Below are 14615 nucleotides of genomic sequence, written 5' to 3'. Positions count from 1 at the left end.
ACCTGTGGATTGCATTTTTAATCAAAAATATAACCTATTTCTTTGTTTTCAATGTCATTCAATATCAAAGTTGTTGTATCTGTTTAGTTTAAAAATTATCTTCAATAATTCTATTTATTTGAAAAAAATATTTTCTCTAATTACTAGTATAAATTGCTGTGAACCTCAGTACACATTTTGCTTTAATATTTTCTTTATCAACTGTTTAGAACACATACAACTAACTTTTAGAATATGCTTTAATATATCGTATTGAGCTTTAATATGATTAATTGGTTTTAAAATAATTATATTTACTTACTCCAATCAGTACCCAATGCCGGCCACAATGCAGTTACTGTGTATGTAACACCATTAATAGCAAAATAGCGTTGAGGAACTATGATGTTGATGATGTTTGCAAGCTCAACAACTTTCACATCAAAATAAATTTTTGCCACTGCTACAGTCATACCAGTATTTTCTGACCTATAAGATAAACATTTAAGAACATGTTAATGGTAGTATTAAAAATACCATGAAATGAAATGTGCATATGATGTACGTTAAAACTTAAAAGACAATGAGTTTGTGTGAGGTTAAGGGGAGAGAAAAAAAATTAACTGTGGTCCGAGCCGTTAGGGGTGGACGAAAAGTGTGTGTAATACTAAATTAAGATGCTTCCTGCGTACGCATTTTAATTGCTTGAATTACAGATAATTTATTATGTCTAATAATTTAAACGATTAATTATACGAGGTGCAGAAAATAAAAAGTAAGCAATAGTTTATTCATATCAAACATTCTTAGCTTGACATAATAAGCAGTGCAATTCTTTTTTAATATATTTGTTGAAATCAACACAGTACAAAAGATTGAGCCGTCTGTAGCTGTAGGTATTATATTTTTAACACGACGTCACAAGAAAGAATAAAACGTCAATTTTGATTAAATGATAACTTCTAATCATGTTAGTGAAATTACCACGAATCATTACACGCTGCATCTGACGATGCTGAAATGTGATTCACATTATATGCAGTAAAAATGTCGTTTGAGATCCCCTAAACTTTCTCTCATATTCTTATACAACAGAAAGGGTTGTGATGCCTTTTCTTGAAGAATCGGTCACTAGAAATATACCAGTTTGTAATAAAACCGCTAGTTTTTCGAGAAACGCATAGAGGTGAACAGTTCTTAAAATTTGCCACTTAATGAGAATATAATAAAAAGTAATGTATCCTTGCAGGTTACCAAAAATTACTTACAAGTAAAGGGAAACTTACTATTATATGAAATTTTTTCAAAATACTGAAACTACCCTAAAGTTCTCGTCTTCACTCAGAAGTATAATTAAATACCGCTTCTGTATAAAGGAAATCACTTAAAAATCCAGCGTTTAAGATCTTATACATATAAATGAAATATTTCTTTAACCTAGCTTAAACGGTAGGCTACTCAATTTATCGATATTTTAGAAACCGAAAATAGAGTAGAATAACACATCCAGATATCGGATGTTATTCTAAAATTAAAAATGTTCAAGTGAAGTCGTATACTTATATATGAAATGTCGCCTACTTAACTGGATTGATACTAACATTATCCGCTATCGATAAAATGCAAGTACAGTAATCAACACTTCTGACTAATGGAAAGCGCTCAAAAATAGAAGAAAATTACAAGTTGGATTTAATAAATGCATATGAATTTTCATTAAAGTATGTAAAATGGATTTATCAAAATCTGGATGAGATTTACTAAAATCTCTAATTTGATTACTTGCACGATTGAAGACAATTGAAGCATATCATAAAAGAATCAAATTTTAAGGAGCTGCTTATCGAGAAGTTGCGTAACAGTGCGAAAAACACCGACTCACTTAAATATCTACTTTACTTTTTCATAAACAAAGACAAAACCTATTTAATACATCTGTAAAATATTAACTTACGTAATGTTTAAGATGTTTACATCAACATTAATTTCAGGGTTTGATTGCCGTAAGTAAGACTTGATCTATTTTAGGAAAAAAAATTATTATTTGCAATATACTGCAAAAAGCGTATACTTAACGTTACATATATCAAGCTAAACTTCAGTGAAGTAAAGTTAGGAGACCCAAACTGACATGCTTCAGTTTTCACATGATTCTGTATGCATTGGTTGCGTAATCTACTCGAGTCAAGCACCCATCATATTTGGCTGAATTAGGTAAGCCATGTAGATTCGGATTTGAAAAACGTTACTAGAAGCTATAGAATTAACTCTACATCTATGAATAGTATGTACATCATTAAGATTTAACATAGGGGGGAAAATGTGCTTGTAGTTATGAATCCCGGAATAAACACAAGTAAACCATGTTCGACAACATCTGCTTTATTATGAATAGCTCTTTTTTCGATCTTTAATGACTAGCTATTACAGCACGATACCTCATTGTGTAAAAGTATGGTTACATTTCTTCTATCAGTTAGCTCTGTTATACTATGCTATAAAAGGAACATCAATTTTAAATCGAAATTTTAGCTATTGGCATATGGTTTATCATTCAATGTATCGTAGAAAGGAATGCAAATCGATCTATTACTTAATGATTTACAAAGGTAAGGTTTGTTAGTATTTTATTAAAAATAGTCAGTAGTGACGTTTATAGAGAAATCAACCAAGCTTGCTAATAACAATAACTATATAATTCGATTATTTTTTCTTGTGAATGGAACTGTCTCAATTAATATTTTCAGCATAATTTACTTGATTTTCACAAGGCATACATAGAAAAACCTGACGAGCTAAAATGTGACGTAATTTATTAACTTCAGAGGTATGATATTTTGAAATGATGTGTGGCGAGAGGGGAAAGGGTTAAATGCAAAATATAAGCCTATGGTGTCATTTTAGGATGTCCTTTTATTCATTCTCGTAACAACAAAAACAAAAATATTCGAATGAGTATAACTTACAGCGTAGACAACATTTTGTCTAAAAGCTTCGTTTTCTGGACTCTCGAAAACTAATTCTTCAGCCGACAGTGTTGCGTTAAAGTGCATTTGAAGCATAACAGAGTAGTGTACTGTATAATGTATATATATATATATATATATATATATATATATATATATATATATATATATATATATATATATATATATATATACATATTGACGTGTAAGTGTATTATACATAGAAGTCTTCATTTTTCACAACATTATATTCAACGTCTACATTTACATCTGCATCTACATCTGCAAGTTACATCTACATACAAATTCACATACGCCCAAAATTATCAATGCACTTACTCTAACCCGAAAACATAACCCTTACACTTACCCTCATCCTCACCCCACCCTTACACTTACCAACACCTACACCCATAATTACACCCTTAAATTACCCTCGCCCTCAAACTCACCCTTAACCTTTAGCCTTACCCTTGTCGTTATCCTTACTCACAGTTATAACGATAAGCATTTGAATAAGAAGGAATTAGTCATACGCATACGCACATAATGATTTAGACATGCGCATGCACCAATTGAATTTATTGAAATAACAAATCTATGTTAAAAAGAGGAAACATGACTATAATTTTAAAAGTTTTAAATTAAATTACCGTGCATTGTTGAGTATATTGTTATATTGCCAACAATAGTATCTCTATTGTTTTCTGTAGCTTTACATACATATTTTAAACCATCAACATGTGTTTGAAAACTTAGTATCGACACATGGCGATATTTTGCACAGAAAGATCCTGAACTTTCCAGCACCGGCTCCCTGACTGTTATTTCACTTTGTATTGGATATTCTCTGAAGCTGTTGACGTCCTCGCTGGTATAGCCATACGTCCAGTTAAAGGTAAGTTCTCTCGGTCCCTTTATTAAAATAACGTTTTCCTTACAATGCATAAACAATGTGTTAATGCTATTCATGGTAAATGTAATCATTAAACTAGACTATATATTATTACATCCAAATGTGTTTTTAAATTTACCAAGCAGAAAAACAGATAATACTCACAGATGCAATGCATGTCAGAGTAACAATGGTTCCCATGTAATTTGTAGAAAAATATGGACCAAATCCCTGCTCATACTGTGGCGTTAAATAAAAAGCCAGTGGAAATACTATTGCTGTTTAACAACAAGAAATAATAAAAATCAAAAGTTGATATCATTTTTTAAAAAATAGTATCACAGCTTTAACGGTGAATTTATTTTTAAATAATAAAAATCACATGCTGACAACATTTTAAAAAATATACAATAGCTTTAACGGTATTTTTAAAATGTGCCATGTTTTGATTGTGTTAAGCAGCTACTAATCTAATATTAAAATTTTTATTTATCTACAAATTTCAGTTTGTTAATTTTCACAACTCCGACCTCACGATTTAATCACATACACTAAAGACCACACTAACAATAAAAACAATATACGGTAACTTACATGCACCAAAAACATTTTGATAAGATGCTATTGATACCCAGTCACCAGCAGTATTAAAATATGTAGCGAAGCAATAGAACATTCCAGCATCTGTACATTTAGCATCATAGACGACCATTTCTATTCTCATTGTGTCTCTATTGTTTGGCTTATCCGAAGTTTCTTGCAAGGCTCCGGTGAATTGAAATGTCCAGTTTCTAGAAGTCGACGGTTCCAGTGTGTACTGAAAACAAATATGTATTTACCTACGCCTTCCTAATACTGAATCAAAACTAACATAACAATGCACAGGCTACATAAACAGAATAAACAACGATAAAATGGCGAATCTAATGAACTGATAACTAAAATAAAAATTAACTAGGGTACAATTCAAATTGAGTACAAGTATGAAAAAAGCACTGTCTACGCTAGATAAAATACGCTTGTTTGACAGCTAAGTGGACAAAAACACAAAGTAATAACAACAAACTTCATTAGACTGATTCCTGCGTCACTTGTTTAACATAGGTGTCCAGAGAAATTTAAAAACACAAAGCATTGAAAAAAATTGCCTAAACCGTATTGGCAAGGAAACACAAAGGCGCAACTGGGGTTCGATTGGAGACACCGTGCGCAAACAAAAAAAATATCACCAGATTGGAATCCCTAATAAAAGAGGAAAGATTGTAGACCACCATCAACGGAAAAGATCAAATGCCAGTGAAGCACAGACAGTCAGAATGGTAAGGATCCAACTAGGATTAATCGTATAAAACCGAGTAAGATGAAGCGATGTGGTTGCACACGTGTGCTCCACAAGGGGTCCAAGAAAATATTGACAAATAGCCAAACGTTCATCGATCTAACAAATACACAAAAGATGGACACACAAAAAATAATTAATGAACTAGTTACGTAATGCTACTAAACCTTCCCGAGTCGAATAAACTTAAGTTTTTGCAATGTTGTCTATATGTCTGTAGTGTCTGTCTGTAAACACAATAACTTCAGTACCACTTCAGTTATGTTGATGAAATTTAATATGTAAGAATTATGTCAAATTTGTCGTTCTGTATCGAGTTTTTCCGGTTACCGGAAGAGGTATTTACTTTACTTCTGGTTTCTCAAAAGCCAATAGTTTAGGTACCGTTAAGTAGACGAAGATCTACATATAAGCATTGGGCCTACATTATATGCGCAGGATTTTCTCAGTTTTTTAACGATTTCTAAAAACAATTTATCAATGTTTCATGTCTAATGTATTAATTATCCACCCTGTTATACATCATTGTTTGCGTTAAATTCGTGCGCAATGATTTTTTTCTACAAGATTCTTTGCTATTTAAAAAAGTTAAGTATTATAATTATAATAAAGCGGGAGTGATCTCCCCTAAACTTTCTTGAATATTCTTATACTAGCCATCGGTACCCGTTTCACGTGAATTATAGGCCTATATATTTTTAATGTTATACATATTTGGAAATAATAAATTATAAAATAGTTATTGATCAAAATGCAACACTACACATTAAGATATTAGTGACAAAACAAAAAAATAACCAAATACTATCAAATAGCTAAAAATCCGGCACATTTAAAATAACATGGACTACCAATACGTATTCGAAAAATTAAAACCAAATTATATACATTATTAGTCAACAGAACAACATATTAAATGCACAAGCTGGTTAAGAGACTTAAATGATTCCGTTAAAAATCTAAGTAATTTGTATTAGTTTGACCGATAAAATTGTATATATATATTTCATAGCGTACGTCTTGATGACTGATGAGTAGATCTATAGAACTATATCTAAATCAAATTTAAATGAAATAGTTCCTTTCTTTATATTCTAAAATCAATTACACTTTCATCTCAGCTATTTAGACATAAAGAATCAAAGAAACTTAACTTACGCGAATAGGCCTATTCTTTCAAATTAATTTTTTTATCCTAAATTTGCCAGTTCCATAGCTAAACAAAGATGTCTATAAAATAATTAAGGCGTGAAATAGTTTAATATAGAAATTTATTAATCGAATAGATGCTAGAGTAGATAGAGTCTAAATCTAGAATCTAGATCTAGAATCTAGATCTTAGCGTCTACGTCTAGTTCTTTCTGTGTAGATCTAGCCTAGATCTAGATTAATATTCTAGATCTAGATATTATCTAGATCTAGAATCCTAATAGATGAAGTGAATTTTATAAGTTTAGGCGGAGAAAATCGTATTGTATACATTTCATAGCGTACGTAGCTCTAAATCATATTTGAGTGAAATAGTTCATTTCTTTTTATTCTAAACTCGGCAGATGACGTCATTAGTTTCGTGCTCTTTTAGTGTAAACAATAAGCGACGTCATTGTTAAATGCGTTCTTGTCCCAAATATAAATACTTTTCCAGTTGCATAATTAAAATTGTTTTTCTACATTCTAATACGCCTTTATTTTTTTTATTTTTCTTCTTTAAATAAAATTGTTGTTATACATTTAAAACATCTAACATATTATTTTCAACAAAAGTCCGTATCAAGTTCTCTATATATCGCTGCAGATTCTGAAGTGATGTCCGGCGAAAATATTTTGCGGACAGACAGAGAGTGAGAGAGAGAGAGAGAGAGAGAGAGAGAGAGAGAGAGAGAGAGAGAGAAAAGTGCGCACATGGGCTTTTATATATTAGGATAACACTAGGGGTATGTCAACTTTTCAGCGATTTTCGATAACCGGAAGTGGAACTTATTCTACGTTGAAATTTTCAAAAGCCTATAACTTAAGTACTATTTCAGATAGATAAATGAAATTTCGTATGTAAGTAAAAGATCTAATTCTCTGCCTTCCGTCAAATCTTGAGTAATTTTCGTTGACCGGAAGTAGTGATTTACGCTATTTCCGATTTCTCAAAAAACACATGTGAATTTATAAAGTTCTAATAATATTCCACACTATTATGCACATTTTGCCTGGCGTTCGATTGGTGCGCAATTCTTTTTTCTACGAGATTCTTTTCTATTTTAAAAAGTTTATGTAATTAAAAATCATTTCTATATCCCGAGTTGCCATCCCCCGTAGTGTTATATAAGAATATTCTAGAGTGTTTAGGGGAGATCAATCCCGGTTTTTTTGAAAATATAATAGAATCTCGTACTTCGTCGTACAAAGAATTGCGCACCTAATGAACAACAAATATCTGTGTATATTAGTGCGGAACATTAGTGCTTAAACAAAGACAGAGGAATCAAGTTAAAAATAAATTCATGTACGGTTTTTTACTTTCTCGTATATACGAAGTATAGAGAAAGTCTTGTAATCGTGCAAACAAAAATCGATATTTTTGCAAATCTCGACGTTTTACACCTCACTGATGCGGAAAAATATAACTGTGCAATCTTGTCCGTATGTCTGTGTGTATGTCTCTGTGTGTGTCTGTGTGTGTCTGTAAACACGATAACTTGAGTACCGTTACAGCTAGGTTGATGAAATTTCATATTTAAGTAGTTTATCAAAATCGTAGATCTCTTTCAACTTTTGAGCGATTTCCGATAACCGGAAGTGGTACTTTTTCTACTTTGAATTTGAGTACTATTTCAGATAAATAAATGAAATTTCACATGTAAGTAAAAGATCTAATTCTCTACCTTCTGTCCAATTGTCCGTAAGTACTAATTTACGCTATTTCCAATTTCTCAAAATCTAATGTAAATTTATAAAATGTTTCTTCCGACCCTAGGGGATCTACCAATGACTGCTCGTAGATTTTGTGCTTCCTCGAGCTGTGCAGGTTCTTGTGATGACTGTTCATACATTTGATGACAAAAAACGTGGGTACGTTCACCATCAAATTTCCAAAATTAGTGTGTTGTGTGCTTTTCGCTTTAATCATAAATCTGCCCGACCCACGTTTTTTGTCATCAAATGTATGAACAGTCATCACAAGAACCTGCACAGCTCGAGGAAGCACAAAATCTACGAGCAGTCATTGGTAGATCCCCTAGGGTCGGAAGAAAAATTCATTTTCTACTTTTTAGTCCACAAGAAAAACGTGGTTTTTTAAAAAGTTTTTTTTTAAGTATTTTATTTTCTCCTTTTTAGTCCGTTGCTACACATGAAAAACGTGGTTTTTAAAAAGTTTTTTATATAGTTTATTTTCTACTTTATCTAATGACTTGATTAAGTATGACTTGACTAAGTGTTTTTAAATACATAAAAATTTAGAGGATTTGTTATCAAAATAAAAAGGATCAAAAGGTTTTTGAATGCTTTTAGGTAGTTGGCCCACCGTCCATCCCACCTCGAACAGATTAACTGTCGATTCTCCACCCACCTTTAGCATTACACTGTAAAACATTTTTAAAAAACGTGGTAATAAAAAAAAAGAATTGCACACCAAGTGAAAAGTTTCTCTTTCAAACCTGACGGTCTATGGGGCAAGTGAAGTAGAGTTCACTTGTTTCTGTGACCTCGGCATATGAAGAGATAGTGTGGTCAGCACTATGCCCAGCCGCCTTTACTTTACCTAACAGGAGTTAGGTACCCATCAGAGTTGGGTGGACTCAGGGACGGTCTACTGACTTGAACTCGGATTCGAACTCGAGACTAACGGGTTAGCAGTCCAGCTCTGTACCGCTAGACCCCACACCAAGTGAACGCCTAATAAAATGTGTATAAAAGTGCGGGATATTATTAGTACTTTATAAATTTACATGCGTTTTTGAGAAATCATGTCCTCAATTTTAAGGCCCTAGGGTCGTAATTTAATTAAGCTAATTTAGGTCTCTAATTGCTAGTTTTTATGATTGCATCTGAAATTGTTAGGCGAAAATAGCCTGCATGCCGAATTTCAGATGTCTAGAGCAATCAGAAGTGGGCTAATTTTCGTTGTCAATTTTAACAACAAACCCATAAACAAACGCGAAGCTGAGTTAAGAAAAACGTGGTAAAAAACTAAAGGTTGGGTGTGGCGAAATGTGCCCTTGTGGCAAGGCCCCGGAAAATACGGAGCACGTCCTTCAGGAACGTTCTTTGTATAGCCAGGCACGAGTCAGACACTGGCCCCTGCCCACTCCACTCAGGGAAAAATTATATGGGGCACCTGCCAAACTGGAGACCACAGTCCGGTTTGTTCACGAAGTTGGACTTGATGTCTGAATCCTCCATAATATTCTCAATTAAGAACGAAGAAGAAGAAGAAGAAGAAGACGCTTGACGTGTGTTAAAGAACATTGCGTTTTGACCAATAACTATTTTATAAAATATTTTTCTCAAACAAGTGTAACATTAAAATATATAGGCCTATAATTCAAGTGTAACAAGTACCGACAGCTAGTATTCTATTATAACACTACGGGGGATGGTAACCTGGGATATAGTTATGATTTTCAATCCATTTCTAAATACTTAAATATTTTAAAATAGAATAGAATTTCGAAGAAAAAAACTTGCACACCAAGTGAACGACAAACAATATGTGTATAATAGTGCGGAATATTAGAAATCGGAAATAGCGTACAATACTACTTTCGGTACACGGAAACTAATAAAAATTTGTCAAAAGACAGAGAATTAGATGTTTCATTTACATGCTTAATTTCATTTATCTATCTGAAACAATACTCAAGGTATAGACTTTTGAAAAATTGAAAGTAGAGTAAGTTCCGATTCCGGTTATCGGAAATCGCTGAAAAGTTGATACAGAACTACAAATTCGATATAATACTTAAATATGAAATTTCATCAGCCTAGATGTAACTGTACTCAAGTTATATTGTTCACAGACATACACACATACATACTGTTATGATGCATGTTTGACTAGGGCAATGGGTGCGCATGATTGATGGTGCGGCCGTATATTGAACGAGTGAGTGTGTGACGCGGTACGCAAGAAAGTGACGTTTTAGTGTGAGTTCCGTTGTTGCCGGGGAAGAAGATTGAAGTTAGTCTTGTCCGTGTTATGTTAGAGTTAGGTTGTCTAGTTGTAGTATCGTTTGTTCAAGCTGTCCGATGTCCATCTCTTATTGTGCAATAAATAGAGTTAGTAACCGATGTCATTCTGTCAAATCCTTCGTAAGCGTTGATGTCGTCGTGTCTCAAGATATACTGTAGCATAGCTAAACATAATCAAATGGTAGTGATATGGAAAGATGGTATTGGATCAGGTAGTTGTACCCTCTCACTGCATAACTGTGGTACACATATAGAACCCAGTTATAACATGGTGGAGCAGTATTAACGTGAATCAGCTATAGTAACATGAAGCAGCATAACAACGTGAAGCAGCTAGAACAGCTTGAAGAAGTATAACAAGGTGAAGTAGCTTGAAAGCACTTAGAAGCTAGTCGGCGGAAATAACATCTAGAATCTAGTCAGAAAACGCTATCAGTGTCTAATCAGTCAAGTTCCATCGACATAATTTTCGTACGGATTATGTCTCTGTGATATATGAACTGTTATTGTGAAAACCGTGTGTGAAGATCCCAGCGTGAAAACCCATGTTGAAGACTCGTGTGTGAAGACCCGTGCTAAGAAGATCCGTGTTTGAAGACCCGTGCTAAGAAGACCCGTGTTTGAAGACATACGTATGAAGACCAGTTCTAAGAAGACCCGTGCTCTGATGACCCATGCCGTTATGACCCGTGCTGTGAGGACCCGTGCCATGAAGAACCGTGTGGGGAGAACATGTGATGACCGTGTTGTGAGGACCCTGACGTGAAGACCGTGCTGAGAGGACCTGTGTTGTGAAGGACAAGGGGATCTGTGTGGGAAGTGTGTGTTGTGTGATAAAGCCGACGATGATGCCCAAGTTCTACAAATTAGATAAGTAGTACCTCTTCATATATTTTTTAAGTAGTAGGCATGTACATTTTTTTTCTATTACGTCTTAGTGAAACAAAAAATATAGTGATTAAGCAGGGGCTGTAGGTATTGTGAGCCCATTGCTGTGCTATGCTAATGAGGGTTGTTGTATGATAAGTAAGAGATCAGTATTAGTGATAATTGATATTGTTATAGTTAATGTAGACACGCCGGTTTGAGGGCGGTGTTATGTTGTTGACAAGATGATGTCACTATGATCTGGATTTGATTTATTATAATAATATGATTTTCAATTTATTATATGTGATGATATGTTATCCTATGAGGTTTTCTTAGCGTAAGGAACCCAGTAGATTAGGATAATGTTGTTTAATGATAATTTGGTGTCGTCACCCGGCCAGCAGGGGTATAGTTCGTTGGTCGGTTGCTTTATCGGTAGTTAGTTGATTTCAAGACTGAGGATGCAGTCATTTTTTTTTTGTGGGTAGCTCGAGGATGTACCGGGTACCTGGTCATGGATTTAAGGGTTCTAGGGAAAATATTCCTCTATGTGATATCGTATTTGGTTACTAAAGATGTGAAGAATTATTATTGGTACATGCCATTGTAACAGGAGATGAATATATGCAGGTGATAAAGTGATTTATGAAATTTGATGTGGCTACTTAATTACTTAGCACTAAATTAACACGTGAAATGTGATTTATTGTATAAATAATGTATCGTAATTAACAGAAGAGGTACTACATTAGATTAAGTCTAATACATTAGGTTAGAGAGACTATGTTAGATAATGATAACCGAGTAGTAGTGACATGTTGTTTTCCGTTAGAAATAATTTCTTTTCAGTACAACTGAGGTGATGTTTGGGTCGACATTGTATGGAATCCTGGCCTTTACGTGACGTGTGATTGTAGGATGTGTACCCAACTGGTGATCTGAGATGTATACTTTGCAGAATCGTCAAAATATGTTTGTGCGCGCGGAGACATGAACTGAACTGGAACTTCAAGAATTAGTTAAAATTGTCTAGTCTTTAAGGTCTATGTGTGAATGCTACCATAGTTGCCATTGTTAGGTAAAACAGAATGTTGTATTATTGAAGTAATAAATAAAGCTAATGTGATTAGCTTGAGGGGAGAGGGGGGTAATGTTATGATGCATGTTTGACTAGGGCAATGGGTGCGCATGATTGATGGTGCGGCCGTATATTGAACGAGTGAGTGTGTGACGCGGTACGCAAGAAAGTGACGTTTTAGTGTGAGTTCCGTTGTTGCCGGGGAAGAAGATTGAAGTTAGTCTTGTCCGTGTTATGTTAGAGTTAGGTTGTCTAGTTGTAGTATCGTTTGTTCAAGCTGTCCGATGTCCATCTCTTATTGTGCAATAAATAGAGTTAGTAACCGATGTCATTCTGTCAAATCCTTCGTAAGCGTTGATGTCGTCGTGTCTCAAGATATACTGTAGCATAGCTAAACATAATCAAATGGTAGTGATATGGAAAGATGGTATTGGATCAGGTAGTTGTACCCTCTCACTGCATAGCTGCGGGACACATATAGAACCCAGTTATAACACATACACACACAGAGACATTCGAACAAAATTGTAAAACTTTGTTTTTACGACTCAGGGAGGTTAAAACGATTTTTTGTACGATTACAATACTTCCTTTATACTTCGTATAAGAGAAAGTAAAAAACATTTATATTGCACAATTTTATTAGAAGTGATATCCTTATTAGTGTAATATAGGAATATACTAGAAATTTCAGGGGAGGTGATTCCCTCTTTATTGTATACAAAAATTTCCTTAGATATTTAAGTAAAATTAAATTGACAAATAATATGTTTGCCTTGTATTTGACATTAATTTCAAGTTAAATCACTAGGGCACTGATAGTTCCAGGAAAAATTATATTGTTGAACACTTGTTTATTTTGTTTTAATATCACGGGCCGACATTGCTTTAGACTTACCGTTGAATTATTAGGTGGATTCAGTGCATATCCTGCAAACGTTGTTAGACCATATGTACCATCTGTCCATGCTATCCACAAAGATAAAATACTAACAGCCTCAGCTGGAACATTAGCACGTGCTGAATCACATGTTACAGTGTAAGGTTCTCCATCCGTGATGACATTTGTACTTACAATTTTGAGCTGTGGTGGAGTGGAAGGAGAACTAGGGGTCGCTGTAGAAACAAAAACAAAAAATTAGAATAATAATTATAAAAAATATTAATACATTTTTTTTTAAATGCATTGTTGATTACGTTCATTAGAAAATAACTCAGCGAAATGTTTTTGTTTTTGCAAAAATAGAACAATTATCGATGGATGAAATAATTGGACACTACACTAGACTACAGTACATTACATAAAAAAAAATTTAATCATTTACTATTATCACACAATTTTTAAAAAGTAAACGATCTACAGATGTGCAAGGTAATGTTAAATTCAAACATACCTTACACATAGAGATTTTTTTATTAAAATATTATCTTTACAATTAGTACGCATAATTGTAGTTTTGTATTCAAGCTGTAGTAGTCAAATTGGGTGTTGCAGTAATACTTTGCTATATAACATGCTATTTTTCAAAAAATTATATAAATTAATTGGCAAGCGCTAAAATTATGTTTTAGCTGTCAAAAATTAAAACAAAATATTAAATATCGATTTTTATGTGTTTTGAATTTTTTAATTCAAGATAAACTATTGAAAATAATTTTTGAAATAATTAATAATATTAATTCATTAATCCATTCCAAGTTTTGGAAAAACTTCCGCCAGGGAGAGATTAAATTTTCCAAACTAAATGAATTTTTGTGATCATGATTCCCATTGATAAACAAACATGGCGGCCGCTTGTTTCTTGACTTCGCTTCAACATTTTAAACTCATCATGAACTCCCAATATGCAACACATATACACAATTCCAAGTCTATTGTGTACGTACGGTTTGGAAGTAATGTATTTGCATTCAATTCTGACAGAAAAGTTTTGTGGCGGTAAGTAAATTAATTATTGTTTAAAGTTAATGTAAGACCTAGCAAGCCTAGCCCCAGGGGACATTACTCCTACTGAACGATTTGGTAAACAGTAAACACTTATCTAGACCGTCAAGTTCGATGACAGAATATTACAAAAATAGATCTAAAATCTAAATCTACCTGATCCTAAATATATAATATCTGTAGGCCTATATCTACTTTATTACTTTATTAACTATACTGATCCCTCTAATTAAAAAGTGACAGTACACTGATTAGATTTAGAATGTACTAGATCAGAGGCGTATCCAGGTTTTCGTTGCAGGGGGAGCGAAAGAGAAAAAAAAGGCGCCGAATTTTTTAACACGTTCTATATACGGTCA

Source organism: Physella acuta, unplaced genomic scaffold, assembly GCF_028476545.2.
Source record: "Physella acuta isolate Inbredline_101_S28 unplaced genomic scaffold, ASM2847654v3 ptg000401l, whole genome shotgun sequence".
Lineage (NCBI taxonomy): Eukaryota > Metazoa > Mollusca > Gastropoda > Physidae > Physella > Physella acuta.
Note: the sequence above shows the minus strand (reverse complement) of the source record.